General features: G+C 36.6%; 1 long non-coding RNA gene across 2 annotated transcripts; it reads right to left on the reverse strand.

The window, feature by feature from the left end:
* Nucleotides 1-7,662: 7,662 nt before the first annotated feature.
* Nucleotides 7,663-13,759, reverse strand: LOC113286487. 2 transcript variants are annotated; one of them, XR_003329323.1, is made up of 4 exons: nucleotides 13,624-13,759; nucleotides 13,130-13,278; nucleotides 12,183-12,345; nucleotides 7,663-7,730 (listed from the first exon to the last, which is right to left on the reverse strand). It is a non-coding gene; the product is annotated as an uncharacterized LOC113286487 (long non-coding RNA). The 2 variants fall into 2 exon arrangements; XR_003329322.1 differs by lacking the exon at nucleotides 7,663-7,730 and having other exon boundaries at nucleotides 11,994-12,345.
* Between the last annotated feature and the right edge of the window lie 2,724 nt (nucleotides 13,760-16,483).

Here is a 16,483-nt window from a genome sequence, read left to right on the forward strand (position 1 = left end):
GGGAGGACTAATGGGAATAAAACTAGATATGAGTAGAGCTTTTAATAGGGTTAGTTGGGAGTACCTAATGGATCTTATGCAAAGTCTTGGATTCAGTGAGTCTTGGTGCTCTCTGATTCATTAATGCATCAGTACCCCCTCCATCGCAGTTCTCTGTAATGGATCTTCTTGGGGGAAATCAGCCTACTAGGGGCGTTAGACAAGGAGACCCGTTATCTCCTTATATTTTACTCCTATGTATGGAAGGACTAAATAGGATGTTAAGGCATCGAGACGCTGAGGGAAAAAAATCCAAGGAATCAAAGTAGCTCAAAAAAGCATGCCTATCACTCATTTACTTTTCGCTGACGACTGCATCGTTTTTTCGAAAGCAACTCTTGTTGATGCTAAAAATGTTCTTGATATCATCAATACCTTTAGCCTAGCGACGAGTCAAATGATAAATTTCCAAAGTCATGAATCTTCTTTAGTAATAAGCTTCTTAACAGATTTGGGAAAATGATAATAAAAATTCTGAAGGTGCAGAAAATCAATGTTACTGATAGTTACTTAGGTGCGCCTTTGTTCATAAGAGCGTCCAAAATAAAGACTTTCGATTCAATGATAGCTAGATTTAGAAGTAGATTACAGAATTGGCACGGGAGATACCTTATCCAAGCTGCTAGAACTGTGATAGTTAAGTCAATTCTCGAATCTACCCATTTATCATGATATCAAATGGGTTGTTATAAGATTCCGAAAAAAATTACCAACCAACTCGTTTCCCTACAAAGAAATTTTTGGTGGGGAAAGAAGGATGGTAAAGGGGCTTGTTTATTAAAAGACTGATGGATCTCAATATTCCGATTTCATTAGGAGGGTTAGGTTTTAGAGACTTAGAAGCTAACAATCTAGCGCAACTAGGAAGGCTAGCTTGGAATCTACTAGACAACCCGGACTCGGTCTGGGTTCAAGCTCTGAATCCAGCCACTATAGTAAATGTAGACATCCCCTTGACCCTAACATTAGCACCACGGGACTGTGGATTTGGTCTTGTATTCAACAGGGGCTTGAGATAATTAAGCCTCACTGCATATGGGAAATAGGCAAAGTAAACTCGATTCATATAATAGAGGATCAATGGTACCATGGCACGTTAGAATTTAGGAATACCCAACTGCCTGAAAACATTTTCTTGGTCAGCCACGTCATTGATGCAGCAAACCAATCTTGGGATGTTAATGTCCTTCACTCCATCTTTGAACAAAGTACTGTCCATACTATCTGTCAAATACCCATTCGTCTTAATAGAAATGATACAATCGGGTGGAAACTAAAACCAAATGGCAAATTCACTATAGCTTTTCTATGTCATAGCATTAAAAACTTTGAAATTATTACCAATTCCCCCTGGAATAAAATTTGGAGTATGGAAACTTCCCCAAAAGTCACTTTACTCGTCTTTAAATGCATGCATAATATGATTCATATAGCTGCTAAACTTTCTAAGTATTCTGACATGCCAAACACATGCCCCCTTTGCTATTAACCAAATGAAACTTTGAAGCATTTATTTATGGAATGCTCTTTTGCTAGGAGTGTCTGGTTTGCCTCTTATGCAAACCCTTTTGTGTATGGCATCCCTAACTTGTCTTTGCAGCAATGGATTTAATGTTGGAGTACCAATCCAATTGGTTGGACAACAACTTGGGCCCTTGGAGTACCTTTTGTGCAGCTGTACTTTGGCACATATGGCTAGCAAGATGTGATAATGTGTTCCATGGAATCAACCCAAATCCCAAACACACTTATATTAGAGCTGAACTGTTTTGGAAGGAGAACTGGCAGGCCAACCGCAGAAATGGGAACAACTTGTAGTCAACAGCCTCTACTCAAGTGAAACATTGGAAATGCCCAGATTTAGGAATAACGAAAATCAACATAGCTACCTAATGGGATCTTTCAAATAACCTTATGAAAAGAACAATGATTCTAAGAAATATTTTGGGTAATTGCAGGGAAGTGAAGATTCTGGGATTCAAGGCGCTGAATAGGGATGTTGAAGAGGTGTTAGTGGCTATTGAAGCATGGAATTGGGTATTACAATTTCCAGCTCTCACCATCAACATTGAAGCTAACAACACCAACCTAATCAGACTCATCTCGGGACTTCCAAGTAGTATGGATTGGCAAGTTAAAGATCTGTGAGAAGATAGAATTCCAAATATTCAGAATATTTCAACTTTTTCAAGACATTTCATTTACTCTTCAGTTTGTAAGTCCGCAAACCAGGCAGCAATCACATTAGCTGTTGTTTCTGCTAATGAAACAACTACTTGTAACTATGTGGGTTATCCTGCAGCTTGTATTTTTCACCTCCTAGATCAGGATAGATTGAGAAACTATGCTTAAAACTATCAAACCCAAATTTGTTTTGATTTTTAATTAATCTAAGGTTTTCCTATAAAAATAAAAATAAAAACATCGACCTTGGGGGACATAGACAAAAAAAAAATCCTGCATTTTAAGTTTCTCTACGTGTACGAAGTACACATCACACACAGCTAGGTCAGCAAACTCTTTCAGCTTCAGAGAACCTTACATCCTGTTAGATTAAACGGTCAAGTAAAAGAAAGTAAATCCTAATCGCAAATTTCTGGTCCTTATAAGGCTTAATCTAATGGAGGAGTAAGATTCAATTTTCTCCCCCAGAAGTGTCGTTTATCCGTCCCAAAATCATTGAATTCAACGAGTTGTATTCAGTTTGCTTGGATGTGAGATGGAAGCAACACTGGGACGCCATTAGGGTTGGCGTCTATAAAATCATTAGACGCCGTTAGGGTTGGCATCTCCAGCGAATATTCACAAACATATTCTACCAGACGCCATTAGGGTTGGCGTATGACGGTGTTATAAATGGCGTCTTGTCTAGATGCCAAGACAAATGGCGTCCCAGGTTTATATTTGTTTGACATTTTTTTACTACACCCGGTTTACACTCTTACGTTCTACATCACTCTCTCCTTGTAAACTTTGGTGCCGTGAGCATTGGTTAAAGGTAGACCATTAGGAATAAAGATCACCGAAGGTTCCAGTGACGTACTCAAGCATGTATTTTTAATTTCAATAAGTGACATTGACATTGGAGTTACATGGATGGATTGATTACAGAATTCTAAACGATTATTGAATTCTAAACATAGGTAAATTTCTCCGGTAGTGCGGAAACACATAGCATGTGTGGCAAGCCTTTAAACCGTTATGTGGTCATAACATACGAGTTTTATCTCGTGTACATAGAGGTATACCCACAAAACTTAGTAATGTCGTTGATACGGTTGTTTTAAACTTCCTCTTCATCTTGAGGAGGATTAGGTGGTGGTTGTATCGTGTTTAGTTTCGGGTAGTTAGCCTTCATGAATAAGTAGTATTAATAAAACATGAATTTTTTTCCTGTATACCAAGCGTATTTCATGGTTGCATATCGCTCTTACAAAAAAACGTCACAAGTAGGGTAGTGTTTTTGTAAAGAATACGACCAACGGGTCGGAGTAAAAAGATAAACCACTTACAAGTCTCTCAACTTTCCATAGAGGAGATCGGTTCTTGGAAATATAAATTTCTTTCTTGTAACGTACGTAAACCCCCACTCCCTTTTTTATTACTCCGAGCCTACCCTTTATAGTTGCCGATGTTCTTTGATGAATATTTGTGAATTGTCGTGTGTAATTTTCGAATGTGCGGTTCCAAACTATATTAGCCGGAACCAAATGATGGTCAACCTCGGGGAGGGTAACAACACTTTCCCACGCATTTGTGATTGCAACATCCTCTTCCATGATATACAGAGCCATTATATGTGTGTTGTGCTTGCCGGATAGAAATGATGAGATGAACCGATATTCCAGGAGAAGATGTAACTGGATGGATCAGAATATCTTATATTTTGCACTATAATTTTGGTTGACGAACAAGTGATTTTATAAAGGACTTTGTGTAACAATCCTTTCTTGTAGCAATGATGTGTAAGGCTTATTTGGTTTTGCAAGTTAGTTGAAAGACCCAATAAAAAAACCCGACATGTTAGACACTTTAAATCACTTCCTTGATTTATCATTCACAGTTTACCTTGTCGGAAGAAGTAAATGAGGAATAAGTAAAAGGATATTTTTTTTTGAATGATTGTGTTTTTTAACCCCAAAGATATTTTTTAGGAGACAACGTCCAGTAACAATTTTAGTGCATTGAAACATAATTTATATTATTTCATTAATTTGAAATTACTACACGTATGACGATCCGATATAAAAGTACAATAATAGCGTAAGTGACTGTCGCAGTCACCGCGGTTGCACTTAGCACGTCCAACAAGCCTTTAAACCGGTAGGTGTCCCTAGCTGTCGAGTGGTATCTCGGGAGGGTTTACAAAAGGTATACCCACAAAACCAATAATGGAGATGCTATGAAATTATCCAAAGCGCCTTGCTAGCGCCAACAGGTTGAAGTCATCCACGACGTCCTTCAAAAGGAGGTAACATTCATAAAACTCAAAACTGATATCATCTTCATGTAAGAACTATCATTTCACCATTGATTCCTACATGCACTCAACAATAAAACCATTCATTACGTCCTCAAAAACCATCCATATGTATTTTATTTATTTTTTTGAGATTGGGAGTCCAGTGACCTCTGTTAGAATAAAGTGACAACTCATAACACTGGATAGCATCGGTCATCCTCACGTTTGGTTTTCGAATAGGATAGGATATGATACGAATGTTTGTCTTATTTGGAACACAAAAATCATTGTCACTATCAACATATATATTTCCTGAGAAAACTTCTAACGGTGAGTAGTAATCTTAGTGAATTCAAATAAGATTTATTTTATTTCATTAATTTCAGATTGTTACACAAGATATTTTGTTGATCCGATATAAAAGTGCAATAATAGCCTAAGTCACTGTCGCACCGCGGTTGCACTTAGCACGTCCAACAACCCTAGCGGCCGAGTGGTGTCTCGGGAGGGTTTACAAGAGGTACACCCGCAAAACCAATAAAAACGGTGCAGTTACATTATGGTGCATGCCTATAAAACCTCCTTATATTTTACTCGTCGAAGGCGTCCTTCATAAGGACGTAACATTCATAAAACCTGAAATGGCGTCCATTTTTTCAAGGAAATATGCTTTCGTCATTGTTTCCTACATGAAGTGAACAAATAATCAAATGAATGAGTATGGCACAAAAATATGTTTGTTAATAACCAGTATTTATAACTATAATTACTTACGATATCCATATCCATTGTAATGAGTGTTGGTGGAACGTCTCTAATTAGCCTAGCCTGGAGGCTAACATACGATTTCACCTCTCTTTTTATACTCCCAACCCTGATCCTTATGGCTTGATTCGATCTACGGTTAGGATTTGAAAAGTTTTCTACAAAATATTTATGGACCAGATGCCATATGTTTTGGGGGGGTGGGGAGGTGGGGGTAGGTCTATCAACCCCTTCTACAACCGGAGCTGTCAGTACACTAACCCATCCAGCAACAATTGCAATATATTCCTGAACGGTGAATCCAACATCCATTTTGAAAAATATGTATAAAATAATAGATGTAAAAAGTAAATAAGATGTTCAAGATTATGTATTCCATTTTGGTACAATGGACTCTATTTATAGGAAACTATAAGAGATGTGTTGTCCCTACGAGTCACTCATCACGGGTGTGCAATCTCATTAGATGTTAGTGTTTTAAAACGTGCAACATGTCTCCCACTAGATGAGTGTCATCGACCTGTCTTTCCGAATAGGAACTCTTTTGTTCATATGAAATAAAATTATTATTTTGAATAAGTGGACCACACTTTACCGCTGCTCCTAATCCAAGTGATTTTATAAGGGAGTCAGTGTGACAAGTCGATTCAAATTCAAGAGAGGGGAATAATAAATATTGTGTCCATATGTGTTCGGGGATGATTTAAAGCTATATCCTTCCCTATAAATTAAACCAGCCTCAGACATGTGCACACTGATACAAATACATGCCGAAAGACGAAAAAAAAATACAGAAATATTATTAATCAATGTTATTGTCCCATGACCAGTGATTACACTTAGCCCGTGCAACAAGCCTTTCAACCATTAGGCGACCCTACTGGACGAGTTTAGTCTCGTGAGGGTTTACAAAGAGATTTACTCACAAAACCAGTAAATCAGCTGCTGCTGTCTTAATCTTCGGCTTCATCTTGTGGATGATCTTCTGCTGGACGATGAAAGATCTCAGGATTAAAATCCCCACCAAATTGCGTCTTTAGAATCTCGAAAACCGCTTCATATTCCATCTTTTTCCGTGATCACCATCCTCTTCATATGCAATTTGGCCTTCACGGTACTGGGGTGAAATTCATATAGTGTGTTAGTGTAGTGATAACGTCTCAAAAAATATTGTAAATAATTATTGTTTAATAAACTCACAGCAGTTGCAACGTTATAACCCCATCATCCATTCCCCGGAAATAAACTCTCACATGACCTACGTATCTCTTTAATCCTTTTTCAAGGTTGAGGTTCTTTGTTGTATTGACTTTATATTTCTTGCAGTGTCGTAGCCCATTGTTGCTCTATATTCCGCTTGAATGCGCGCCCAAAACACGCTCCCGTACATAGATCTTCCTTTAAAAGGTTCACTAGCAACCAAACAATAAGAACGAATTAAAGCGGCATCCTCGGCGGTTTCAAATCTAGGCATATTGTGGTAAGTAAAAACATAAATTAGGGTATGATAAAATAAACAAGGAGATAACCAAACTAAAAGTATTTGAGGGTGTTTGAGTTAGGCTGAATACCCACACTATTTATAGAGGGTCTATTATGGTTTTAATGAAGCCTATTTTTTGTAAATGACCTAACTATTGATAAACACCCTTTACTATTTACGTAAAACCTTTATTTCCCTAATTGATGGCAAAATAACCCTTACTTATCCAAAAGACAATCACTGCTCAAAATCAACCAATTTTTTTCAAAAGTTGGTTATTGTTATCAGACAAACCTTACTTTTTAACAAAAACCAACCCAGTTGATAATTTAAAACTTATCATTGATTTTTCAATTAAACATTACACCATGAAGTGGGTGTCAGAATCACGTGGGTAGGGAAATCAAATAAAGAAAAATAAAATCTTTCAAGTTTGAAGATTCATAACAAGATACGTGGGTACAATACTCAACTATCCTTGGACAAACCAAAAAGAAAAACACAAAAACATTCATTATTAATAATGCATGGAAAAATAACATAACTATATCTTTTTCAATGTTTACATCAACATTTATTTAACCAAAAAAGTACATCGGTTATTACCACACATTCATAAATTAAAAAGAAAAACCAAAAAAATAAAAAAACAGAAACATTATAAATCTATGTCATTATCGCCTGACCCGCGATTACACTTAGCCCGTGTAACAAGCCTTTCAACCATTAGGTGATCCTACTTGACGAGTTGAGTCTCGTGAGAGTTTACAAAGAGGTGTACCCACAAAACATGTGATGGAGGCGTTGATGTTTTTATATCTCGTCTCCATATTGCGGAGGATGAATATTAGCTGGTTTTTCTAAGATCTATGGATCATACAACATTGGAAAGTGAAATTTCAATATCTGAAATACCGGATCATGTCTCCAACTTTTTCCATATTCTCGATCATCTTCATAATCTATTCTACCTAGGTGGTACTGGAATTAAATTAATAAAAGGTGTTAATACGAGGTTTTCATTAACAAAAAAAATAATAATTAATAATTTTAAATTATACTCACCACACGTTCATTGTCCCATCCATTGGGTAAGTTCATAAAATAACGCCTAACATAACGTACATATCTTTTCACTTCTCTATTCAACATCTTAATCCTCTACTGCAAGGAATTGTTATTCCTAACCGTCTCTCCTTGCTATGTGGTTTTGTATTAGACTCTAACCCGGGCCCAAAAGGCAACACTTTCTTGGTCATTTCCAATTATTGGATATGTCGCAACATAACAACATGCACCAATAAGTGCAACATCCTCATTGATTCCAACTCTAGTCATTCTTTTTTAACTTTAAACAAATTGATAAAATAAAGATAATATTTTAGCAGGAGTAAAATGAATAGTTTGTTGGAGTGTTTTATTTTAGATGAATGAAACTCTATTTATAGAGTTCTCATTAATTGGCCATTGGTGAAAAGAGGGATCACGTAGGGGACGTCTAAGTGGTCACGTAGGGGACACCTAATGTTATTCCCCACCATATCATAAGCATGTTCAATGTTTCAAGAATTCATCCATATATATTCAATTTTTTTCTATAGAAAAACAAATATTCAACCTACGGTAATCCACGAACGTACACTCTTTATAAAGTACATAAATGAAAAGAAATGGATAAAAAATATCACAAGTCCCTGTCACCGATAAAGGGGAAAAAAAGCAATACATATTAACCACTTAACAAAATAACCAACGGGTTGGGTTGGACACACCACCAATTTATTATAAGTTTTCTCGGATTCTCACATCCATTGACAAAAAAAAACAAAACAAAGAAGGGTACATGCTACAATCTAAAGCTATGTCATTTTTGCATGGCCCGCTTACATTTAGCACGTGCAACAAGCCTTTCAACCCTTAGGTGACCCCACTGGATGAGTTTATACATTCAATAGAATCCAAATCAATCGAATATAACTAAAATCAAAAACACAACATCAATAAAATCAAGCAAAACTTAATTTTCATACCTAGACTTGGTTTGTTGATGAAAATCTCCCAAAATACCACCAAAAGATTATCCACATCAAGTAGAACTAACCCTTCTGAAATCTACCACAAAAGCACCATAAATCTCCATCAATCTAACCATGCAAAAGTGTGTTCTTCGGGTTTGGTAAAATAAAAGAGAAAAGAAGAAAAGAGAATGGAGAGGATTTGTTGCTCGCGTACTATAACAACAGTTCTGGGACGCCATTATAGTTGGCGTTTTACCGGTTAACATAGTCAAGATGCCATTAGGAATGACGTCTTTGTAAATTCCGAGAAGACGCCATTAGGGTTGGCGTCTGATGCCGTTACAAATGGCGCCTGGAGGTTGAATGTTGGACCACCACTGCGGACCGGCGTTGAATTTCGGTGACGTGGGTTCACCCAAAAACTTGAATCTTAGTCTTCCACTAGAGTAAGTCTAACAAAGACACAAACTTATAATAGACTGTGCCTCCCTCTCCGCGTAGAGAAGCAAACAAAGAAACCCTAAAACCCAAGAACCACGGTTCCCTCCTTCTATATATTTGTGAATCTCATCGGCGGCTAAAGATCAATGCAGAAACATGTGGGGATGGAATACCATCATCATCAACAACAAGAAAAAGCAATTTGCACTATGATTTCACCCCTCAAGATGTTATCTTTTATTTTGCCTTCCTCAACTTTTCTTACTCCAGCATTTGTTGTCGTTCTATTTGCTTTTGCCTTTGACTTCTGTCCTTTTTGTTTACATTTTCATTCGTCCGGAAAATCGAGAGGAAAACTTTGTAATGGACGAACATTTTTTATCTAAATGTATCTGATTTGCTTTATTTTTTTTATTAATGAAAAATCCTTATTGTTCATATTGAAATCATCAATATTTGAGTTCTACTCCTTCATATTTCATCTACTCAGTCCAGTGACCGGATACGCGGCACTTAACTCTGGAAGCACAAGAACTGAATCAGCTGGTTTGATCATTTTGTACAGCCAATGTTTTGTGCATCGAGTTTTTAATTTTGTTCGTTTAATTCATTCATGAAAAAACCCATAATCAGCTCTCAGTACCACCAAGAACTCTATTAATGGAGGTTTTCGTCCCAGCTGATATTAGGGGTGTAAATAATACCCGAAAATACTCGGCCTGTATCCGCCCGAGCCCGCCTGTATCCGAAATAGCCCAAAGCCTGTTATGGCCCGTCATGGACCACCCGGCCTGGCCTGGATTAATTTATTGGGCGGTTTCGGGCTTTGCGATTAATTATGATGCCGGCCTGATACCCGGCCTGGTGCCCGGCCTGAAAACCTTCTATGTGCTATTAATCATTTAATATCCTCTTAAAAGACTTAAAAGTTACCATTTTATAATTGTCAATTTTGTGTCAAGAAAAATAAAATATATAATTGCTTTTTTACTTATAATTAACCTTTTTCAAAACATTAATGGTAATATATTTTTTTATTAGAAAGTTTATTGTACTCTAATTAATTATTTATTATAGGCTAAAATTAAATATTTGTCAGTGTAATTTAAATATAAAATAATACTATCACTTATGATATGCGATGTTGGAAAGGAAAGGATATTGTATTTAATACCGTTCATTTGAAAATTTAAACTTAAAAAAAAAAAAAATCAAAATAGTGACCTGTCCGGCACGATCTGGCCTGCCCGTATAAAAATTGGGCTTTGGGCGGTCTTTGGGTAGCAAATTATCTACTTGTGCCCGGCCTGTCCGGCCTGAATTTGTTTACGGGCTCATAAATATTAAGCCTGGCCTGCCCGGCCTGTCTTAGTTTTTGGGTCGGGCGGCCCGGCCTGCCCGAATTTACACCCCTAGCTGATATTGAATACATATATAGAAGTTAAGAATGATTTTTTAGGGACCCTGGTTTTTTTAGGGGACCATGGTCTTATTAGGCCACCTTCCCTATAGTTATAAGGAATCTCCTGGAACATTGAAATGACTAACCTACTCTTAACCTAATTTAATTTAAAACCAACACAATAACCACCTCTCTCTATATATATATATAACCATCACCACCTCCCACCACCGCCGATTACCACCACCACCACCAACCACCGATTACCACCACCACCACCACCACCACCACCACCACCAACCACCGATTACCACCACCAACCACCACCGTCGATTACCACCACCACCCCTCCAATTATCACCACCAACAACCACCGATTACCACCACCACCTCCGATTTCCACCACCACTATATATATAGCTTAATTTAAAACATTAACAAAGATATTCTCACAAACCCATTACTTGTCATTCGTTTTTGGTTGAATAAATGAGAACTAATCATCAAAATGAGTTGAAAATGGAAGTTGCAGAGAGGTTTAATGGAGTTTTTTTCAGTAAAAAGTTCGGTTATCACAAATTATTTTTTTCGTAACCGAACTCAAAGTTCGGTTGATTCGCAAAAAAATACTTTTAACCGAACTCCTTGTATCAGAACAATACAAATCCATAAGTTCTGTTCGTTCGCAAAATTATTAAGTTTTCTTTATAACCGAACTCTACCTATATGCCCAGTTCGGTTGATTCGCAAAATATGTTGAAGTTTGCGAACCAACCGAACTTCTAACACTAGGTTACTTTTAACCTGAAGTTCGGTTGGGAACTTGGTTGCATTAAAGTTTGAGAACTAACCGAACACACAAGATGTACTCAAATAAATTGTCAAGTTCAAAGTTCGGTTACCTACCATTTTATCCTAGGTAACCGAACATTGCACTGTACGACCAAAACCTCCATTAACGAACTACACTTTCAGGTGTGTTCAGTTACATGTTCTTGACATATGGTAACCGAACTACACTTTCAGATGTGTTCGGTTACATGTTGTTGACATATGGTTAACCGAACTGGCCCAAATTTACATAAAAAAATTCATTTTTTTGAAAGTTTGGAGCAATTCAACCAACATTATCTAAGTTTGAAGCATACCTGGGTACCCAAATACCCTTCCTCCGGTTGTGGTCGGTAAAATCCATCGTTTTTCATGTTTTGCTTCTTCATCTTCTCTAACTTTACTCTTTCAATAATTCTACTTCTTTAAAAAAAAAACTCATCTGATTTTTTAATCTCACTAATTATCTTTAACTTAATCATCTCACTTATCATTACACTAACTATTATTAACACTAGCTAATCATCACCCAAAATTAATCAGGAGGGTAATTTAGGTATTAATATAAATATCTAGATAAGGGGTGACCTTGACTTACTTCTAATGTCTTTACCCAAAATAAAACCATGGTCCCTAAGAAAAATCATGATCCCCAAAAAATCGTTCGAAGTTAATGCCTGTTCTAGCAAACAGAGATAGCCCATCAGCCAAAAAAAGGTAAAGGACTGTTTCGAGTCTTACAACAGCTAAAAAGAGACCGTGAGGGAGGTGACTCCACAAACCAAGGCCGGGTGAAAACCGACAGAACTGATCTCTTTCAGAGTCTCCGGCAAAAAGAACTTCCGACATGTTAAGTTTTGTTGCATTATGAGTTAACAGGAACTGATCTCTTTAATCACAGATCCTGCAGCAGACACCAGAATCAAACCAAATGTCATAATTCAAGTTCTTGTAGAAAGCATCCTTGAAGACAGTATACGAAAAGGATTTCTTGTACTAGTATCCTGTTGAATGCGAGATGGTACCTTAATCTCATAATTCTCATCAACTAAAGAATTATGAGTGGGTAAGCCTTCTGTTGTCAGTAACATATATATTCAGACCAGCAAACTGCAATTCCTAATTCAGACCAGTCCAAAGGATATCAAATTCAAATCTCCAGAGATTAAAGACTTCACGCTAGTCAGATGTAAGAGCAGGCAGAAACTAAGCAAGTCAACAACAAACCAAAACTGTAAATTCTACCAACTGAACAGTTGAAAAACAAATGACTTGTAGTCTCATAAAATGCAACTGATAGAAACACCGAAATCACTTAAAATCAGCAATAACAGCATGGAGAAGGAAAAAAAGACCATCATTACAAAAAAAACCAAAAATACAAAGATAGAACTAAACCATTTAGCTCTTAAAATGCGTCGACCATAAAGGTTTGACTATAACCATCACAAGTTAATTCACACAAGAAAATCAGTATCCGGTTTTGAGTTCTACAAATACAGGAAAAACGCAATTTTCCCTTATTGTTAACCCGAATGATAGGAGAGAGAACAGTAAACTAACTCATAGATTCAGGCTTCTTTCAAAGAATAAAAGAAAAGATTCAAACTAATACAAAGACTTACAAAAGAAATGCAGATGCTGCAATATGAACAGAACTATCACTAGCTTTTGGTAGGTTCATATACCTTAATTTAATCACCATTTAGTTGAGCTGCTTACTCTTTCAACGTCTCCTCCGCCAACCCATTCATCCATTGGATCTATCTCTTCAAGAAATATGTCTTTGTAATCCCTTAAATTGGAATGTCCTGCTGCCGAACTTAATTTTCCAGTCCTGCAATAGTATAATTCAGTATATGAGGTCCATCACCATCAAATTCATCCACCAATCTGAAAAGATAAGTGCAAGTGTAATGGAAGTCTGTACTCCAAGTATTATCCAAAAATCCATTCATCGGTAACAAACTAGACATTGTACAGTCTATCTTTTCATGTAGACAAGATCCGTGAGGGTTTTGTGAGGAAAAAAATGTGAGGAAAACAAAACCCCATTACTATTTTATAATCACATAAAAAACCCATTTAACTCTAAATCAAAAAAGGAAGTTAATTAACATTTCTTGACATACCGATTTTACTACTCCATGAGAAAAACATCAAAATGTATGAAATGACTTACTTGAAACCAAGCTCTGAGTGGATTTGAAGGAATGGAAGTATGATTCTGCGGCAACAAGATCTGAGGGAAGAACAGTAAAGAAGAAACTACGAGACATTCAAAGGAGGTGATGAAATTTGAGATATGTATCGATAAAAGGGTAGGGGAAGAAGTACATCATGTCTCTTTGTTTTGTCCGATGGATATTATTGTGTTTCCAGTCAGCGTGCGCTATGCGACAGGCATCATGTCAGCAAGGCTTCACTTTAAGACTGCACAGTGCCCAGCAGCATGCCACGTCTTTTCTGTGCGAAGTCATTTAAGAGGGGAAAACTAGTTCTCCGAACTTTGGAGTGAGAAATTTGAATGGGGTGATAAAATGCGCCCCCTAGGGGAGCCGGGCGTATGAGTCAATTCCTCCTATGAAACAAAAAATGGGCTAAAATTGCTAGATGGTCCAAAAATCGGTCTAATAGTTCAGCGGGACAAATCGGTTAACGGCTGTTCAAAAATGTTTTAAAGAGCAAAAATTACCAAGCTACCCATGAACCAAACGCGTGTAAACACGTTTGTATCAATACGACGCTTCATTTTTTTTTTCATTTTCTTAGTTTCAGTATGGTTTTCATCTTCTCTATTTCAGTTTCAGATTTCTAGGGCACGATTTCGGTTTCATGGCCTTTTATTTTACACAAATCTGAAAATCTAGAGCACAATTTTTAGTTTCATCTTTTTTATTTCTCCCGATTCTAAATATGAAATTCAAAATCATCACCAAAATCAGATCTGTCTTGATTATATTCAAGCAAAGAGAAAATGGTTACGATTAGAGCGGTTAAAAAAAAATACATAAGTAATTGAAGAACTAAGTCTTTCACCATCAAAAAGCTTAAGAAAACCTATTTTGGTGACTGATTTTGATTACCCCTGTAAAAAGGTACATTTCTAAGCAATTTTATTTAAGGCTGCACATGAACCGGTAGGATTCGAATTTTTTATGAACCCGGTACATGTACCTGGAGTTGACTGGTACCTCATTTTAAGAACATGTACCTGTACCGGTGATGTACTTGTACCGGTGGTACCAGTCCGATTCTAGATCGATAGGGTTTTTACCATAACCAATCTTTCCTTCATTGTCTCAGATTGCAGCTATAGACACTACGCCAAATCAGGGTAATTTTGACAGGGCCCCTTTAAGAAATTTGACAAGGGAAGCCTGTCAATTCATTTTTGACGGGCCAAGACTATCAAAATAGTATAATACAGACGGGCCCTCACTAGGCTTCATTTTTGGACGGGCATTCATTTATCAAACTAATATTTTTTCTACGCGGTCCGCGGGTTATAACTCTACAAAAAACCCATCCAAACAAAAGTGATAAAAAAACCCCAAATATCATAAACTGTCTAAACTACCCTCCCCTAATTCAACCCAAAAGAAGCTGAGAAAGAAAACGACCCACTAACGGAAAAAGTTTCTTAAAACCTCCGCTCATGTTCGTTCAAAATCATTCTGTTCGTTCAAAAATCAATCCGCTCCTGTATTCATTCAAAATCAATCTGCTCATCCCTAAGCCAAAATCGTTCAAAATCAATCTGTATTCGTCATCATCTTCTCGATTTTACCTTCTTCTCTTATTCTAAGGTTGCGTATTTCAACCACTGCTACAAAATCTGACCTAATTTTTCAACCACAAATGGTGAAGAAACAAAATCAACAGGCGAAAAAGAAAGATGAAAAGCTAAAGAAAATAGCGAAACCATCTCCTAAAGGTAAGAAATCGAACTTGCTTTCAAGTTGATTTCGAGTTTGAATTCAAAAGATTATTAGGTTTCATTTGATTTATGGGTTGGTTTTCTGTTTGCTTTTAGGTTTCATTTCTTAGGTTAGGTTCTGTTTTCATTTGGTTACATCGTTTCTTTGGTTTAGGTTTAGGTTTCAGTTTGTTTGATGTAACCAAATGAAAACAGATTTCAATTGTTTGTATACTTGATGCAACCAGATATTTTTTTTTCTTTTATTGATGAAACCATATTTCATTTGTTGTTTATTTGATGAAACCAAAGTATAATCTGTTTTTTTTTATGAAACAATTCTGGGTTTCATCACTTTTCATTTGTTAGGTTTAGGTCTGCAAGAATGATGTAACAGATTTGCGATGAAACCAGATATCATTTTCTGTTTCTTAATGAAACCCAAAATTGGTTTCATCATTTTTAGTTATTGGTTTACTTCTAGAGTTGTTATTGGCTGTTGATTTGAATTCAAACTGTGGAGATTGGCGCTATGTTACGTAATCTTATGGTTTCATACAAGTTTCAATTATGCTTATGGTTTCATCACTTTGTTCGTGCTTATGGTTTCATCATTACAAGTTTATGTCTTATGGTTTCATCATTATTATTTATTATTCTCTTATGGTTTAATTTTGGTTTCACAATAGGTAAAAAAAGAGATAAGGAACCATACAGGTGCTCGTTGCATCATTTGTGCGAGCTAGCAGTGAAAATTAAGGAGTTGATAAAAAATAAGCAACTGCATTTGAAAGCTCTTAAATCATGTCCTTTCTGGCGTTTCTTTGAGCCGTTCTATGATGGCGTAATGAGCAAAGATGAGCTCATCAAAAAGACAAAAGCAGTAATAATGTTTTTAAGTACAATTGAAAACAGACTTGATGGTAAGCTCCCGTATTGTTTCAAATTAGCAAGATCAAGGAAAATGATTTTGCGGACAATTCCAGAACATTTTGCTGTGACTTTTGGTTTCCAAATGGTGAATTATGTAGAAGCAGACGACATTGATGAAGATCTGGTTAAAAAGGTTAACGTCTTTGTGGCTAATTATTTTGCTGGAAATAAAAAGACAAAAAAAACGATA

This window comes from Papaver somniferum, chromosome 6 (assembly GCF_003573695.1).
Source record: "Papaver somniferum cultivar HN1 chromosome 6, ASM357369v1, whole genome shotgun sequence".
NCBI classification, from domain to species: Eukaryota; Viridiplantae; Streptophyta; class Magnoliopsida; order Ranunculales; family Papaveraceae; genus Papaver; species Papaver somniferum.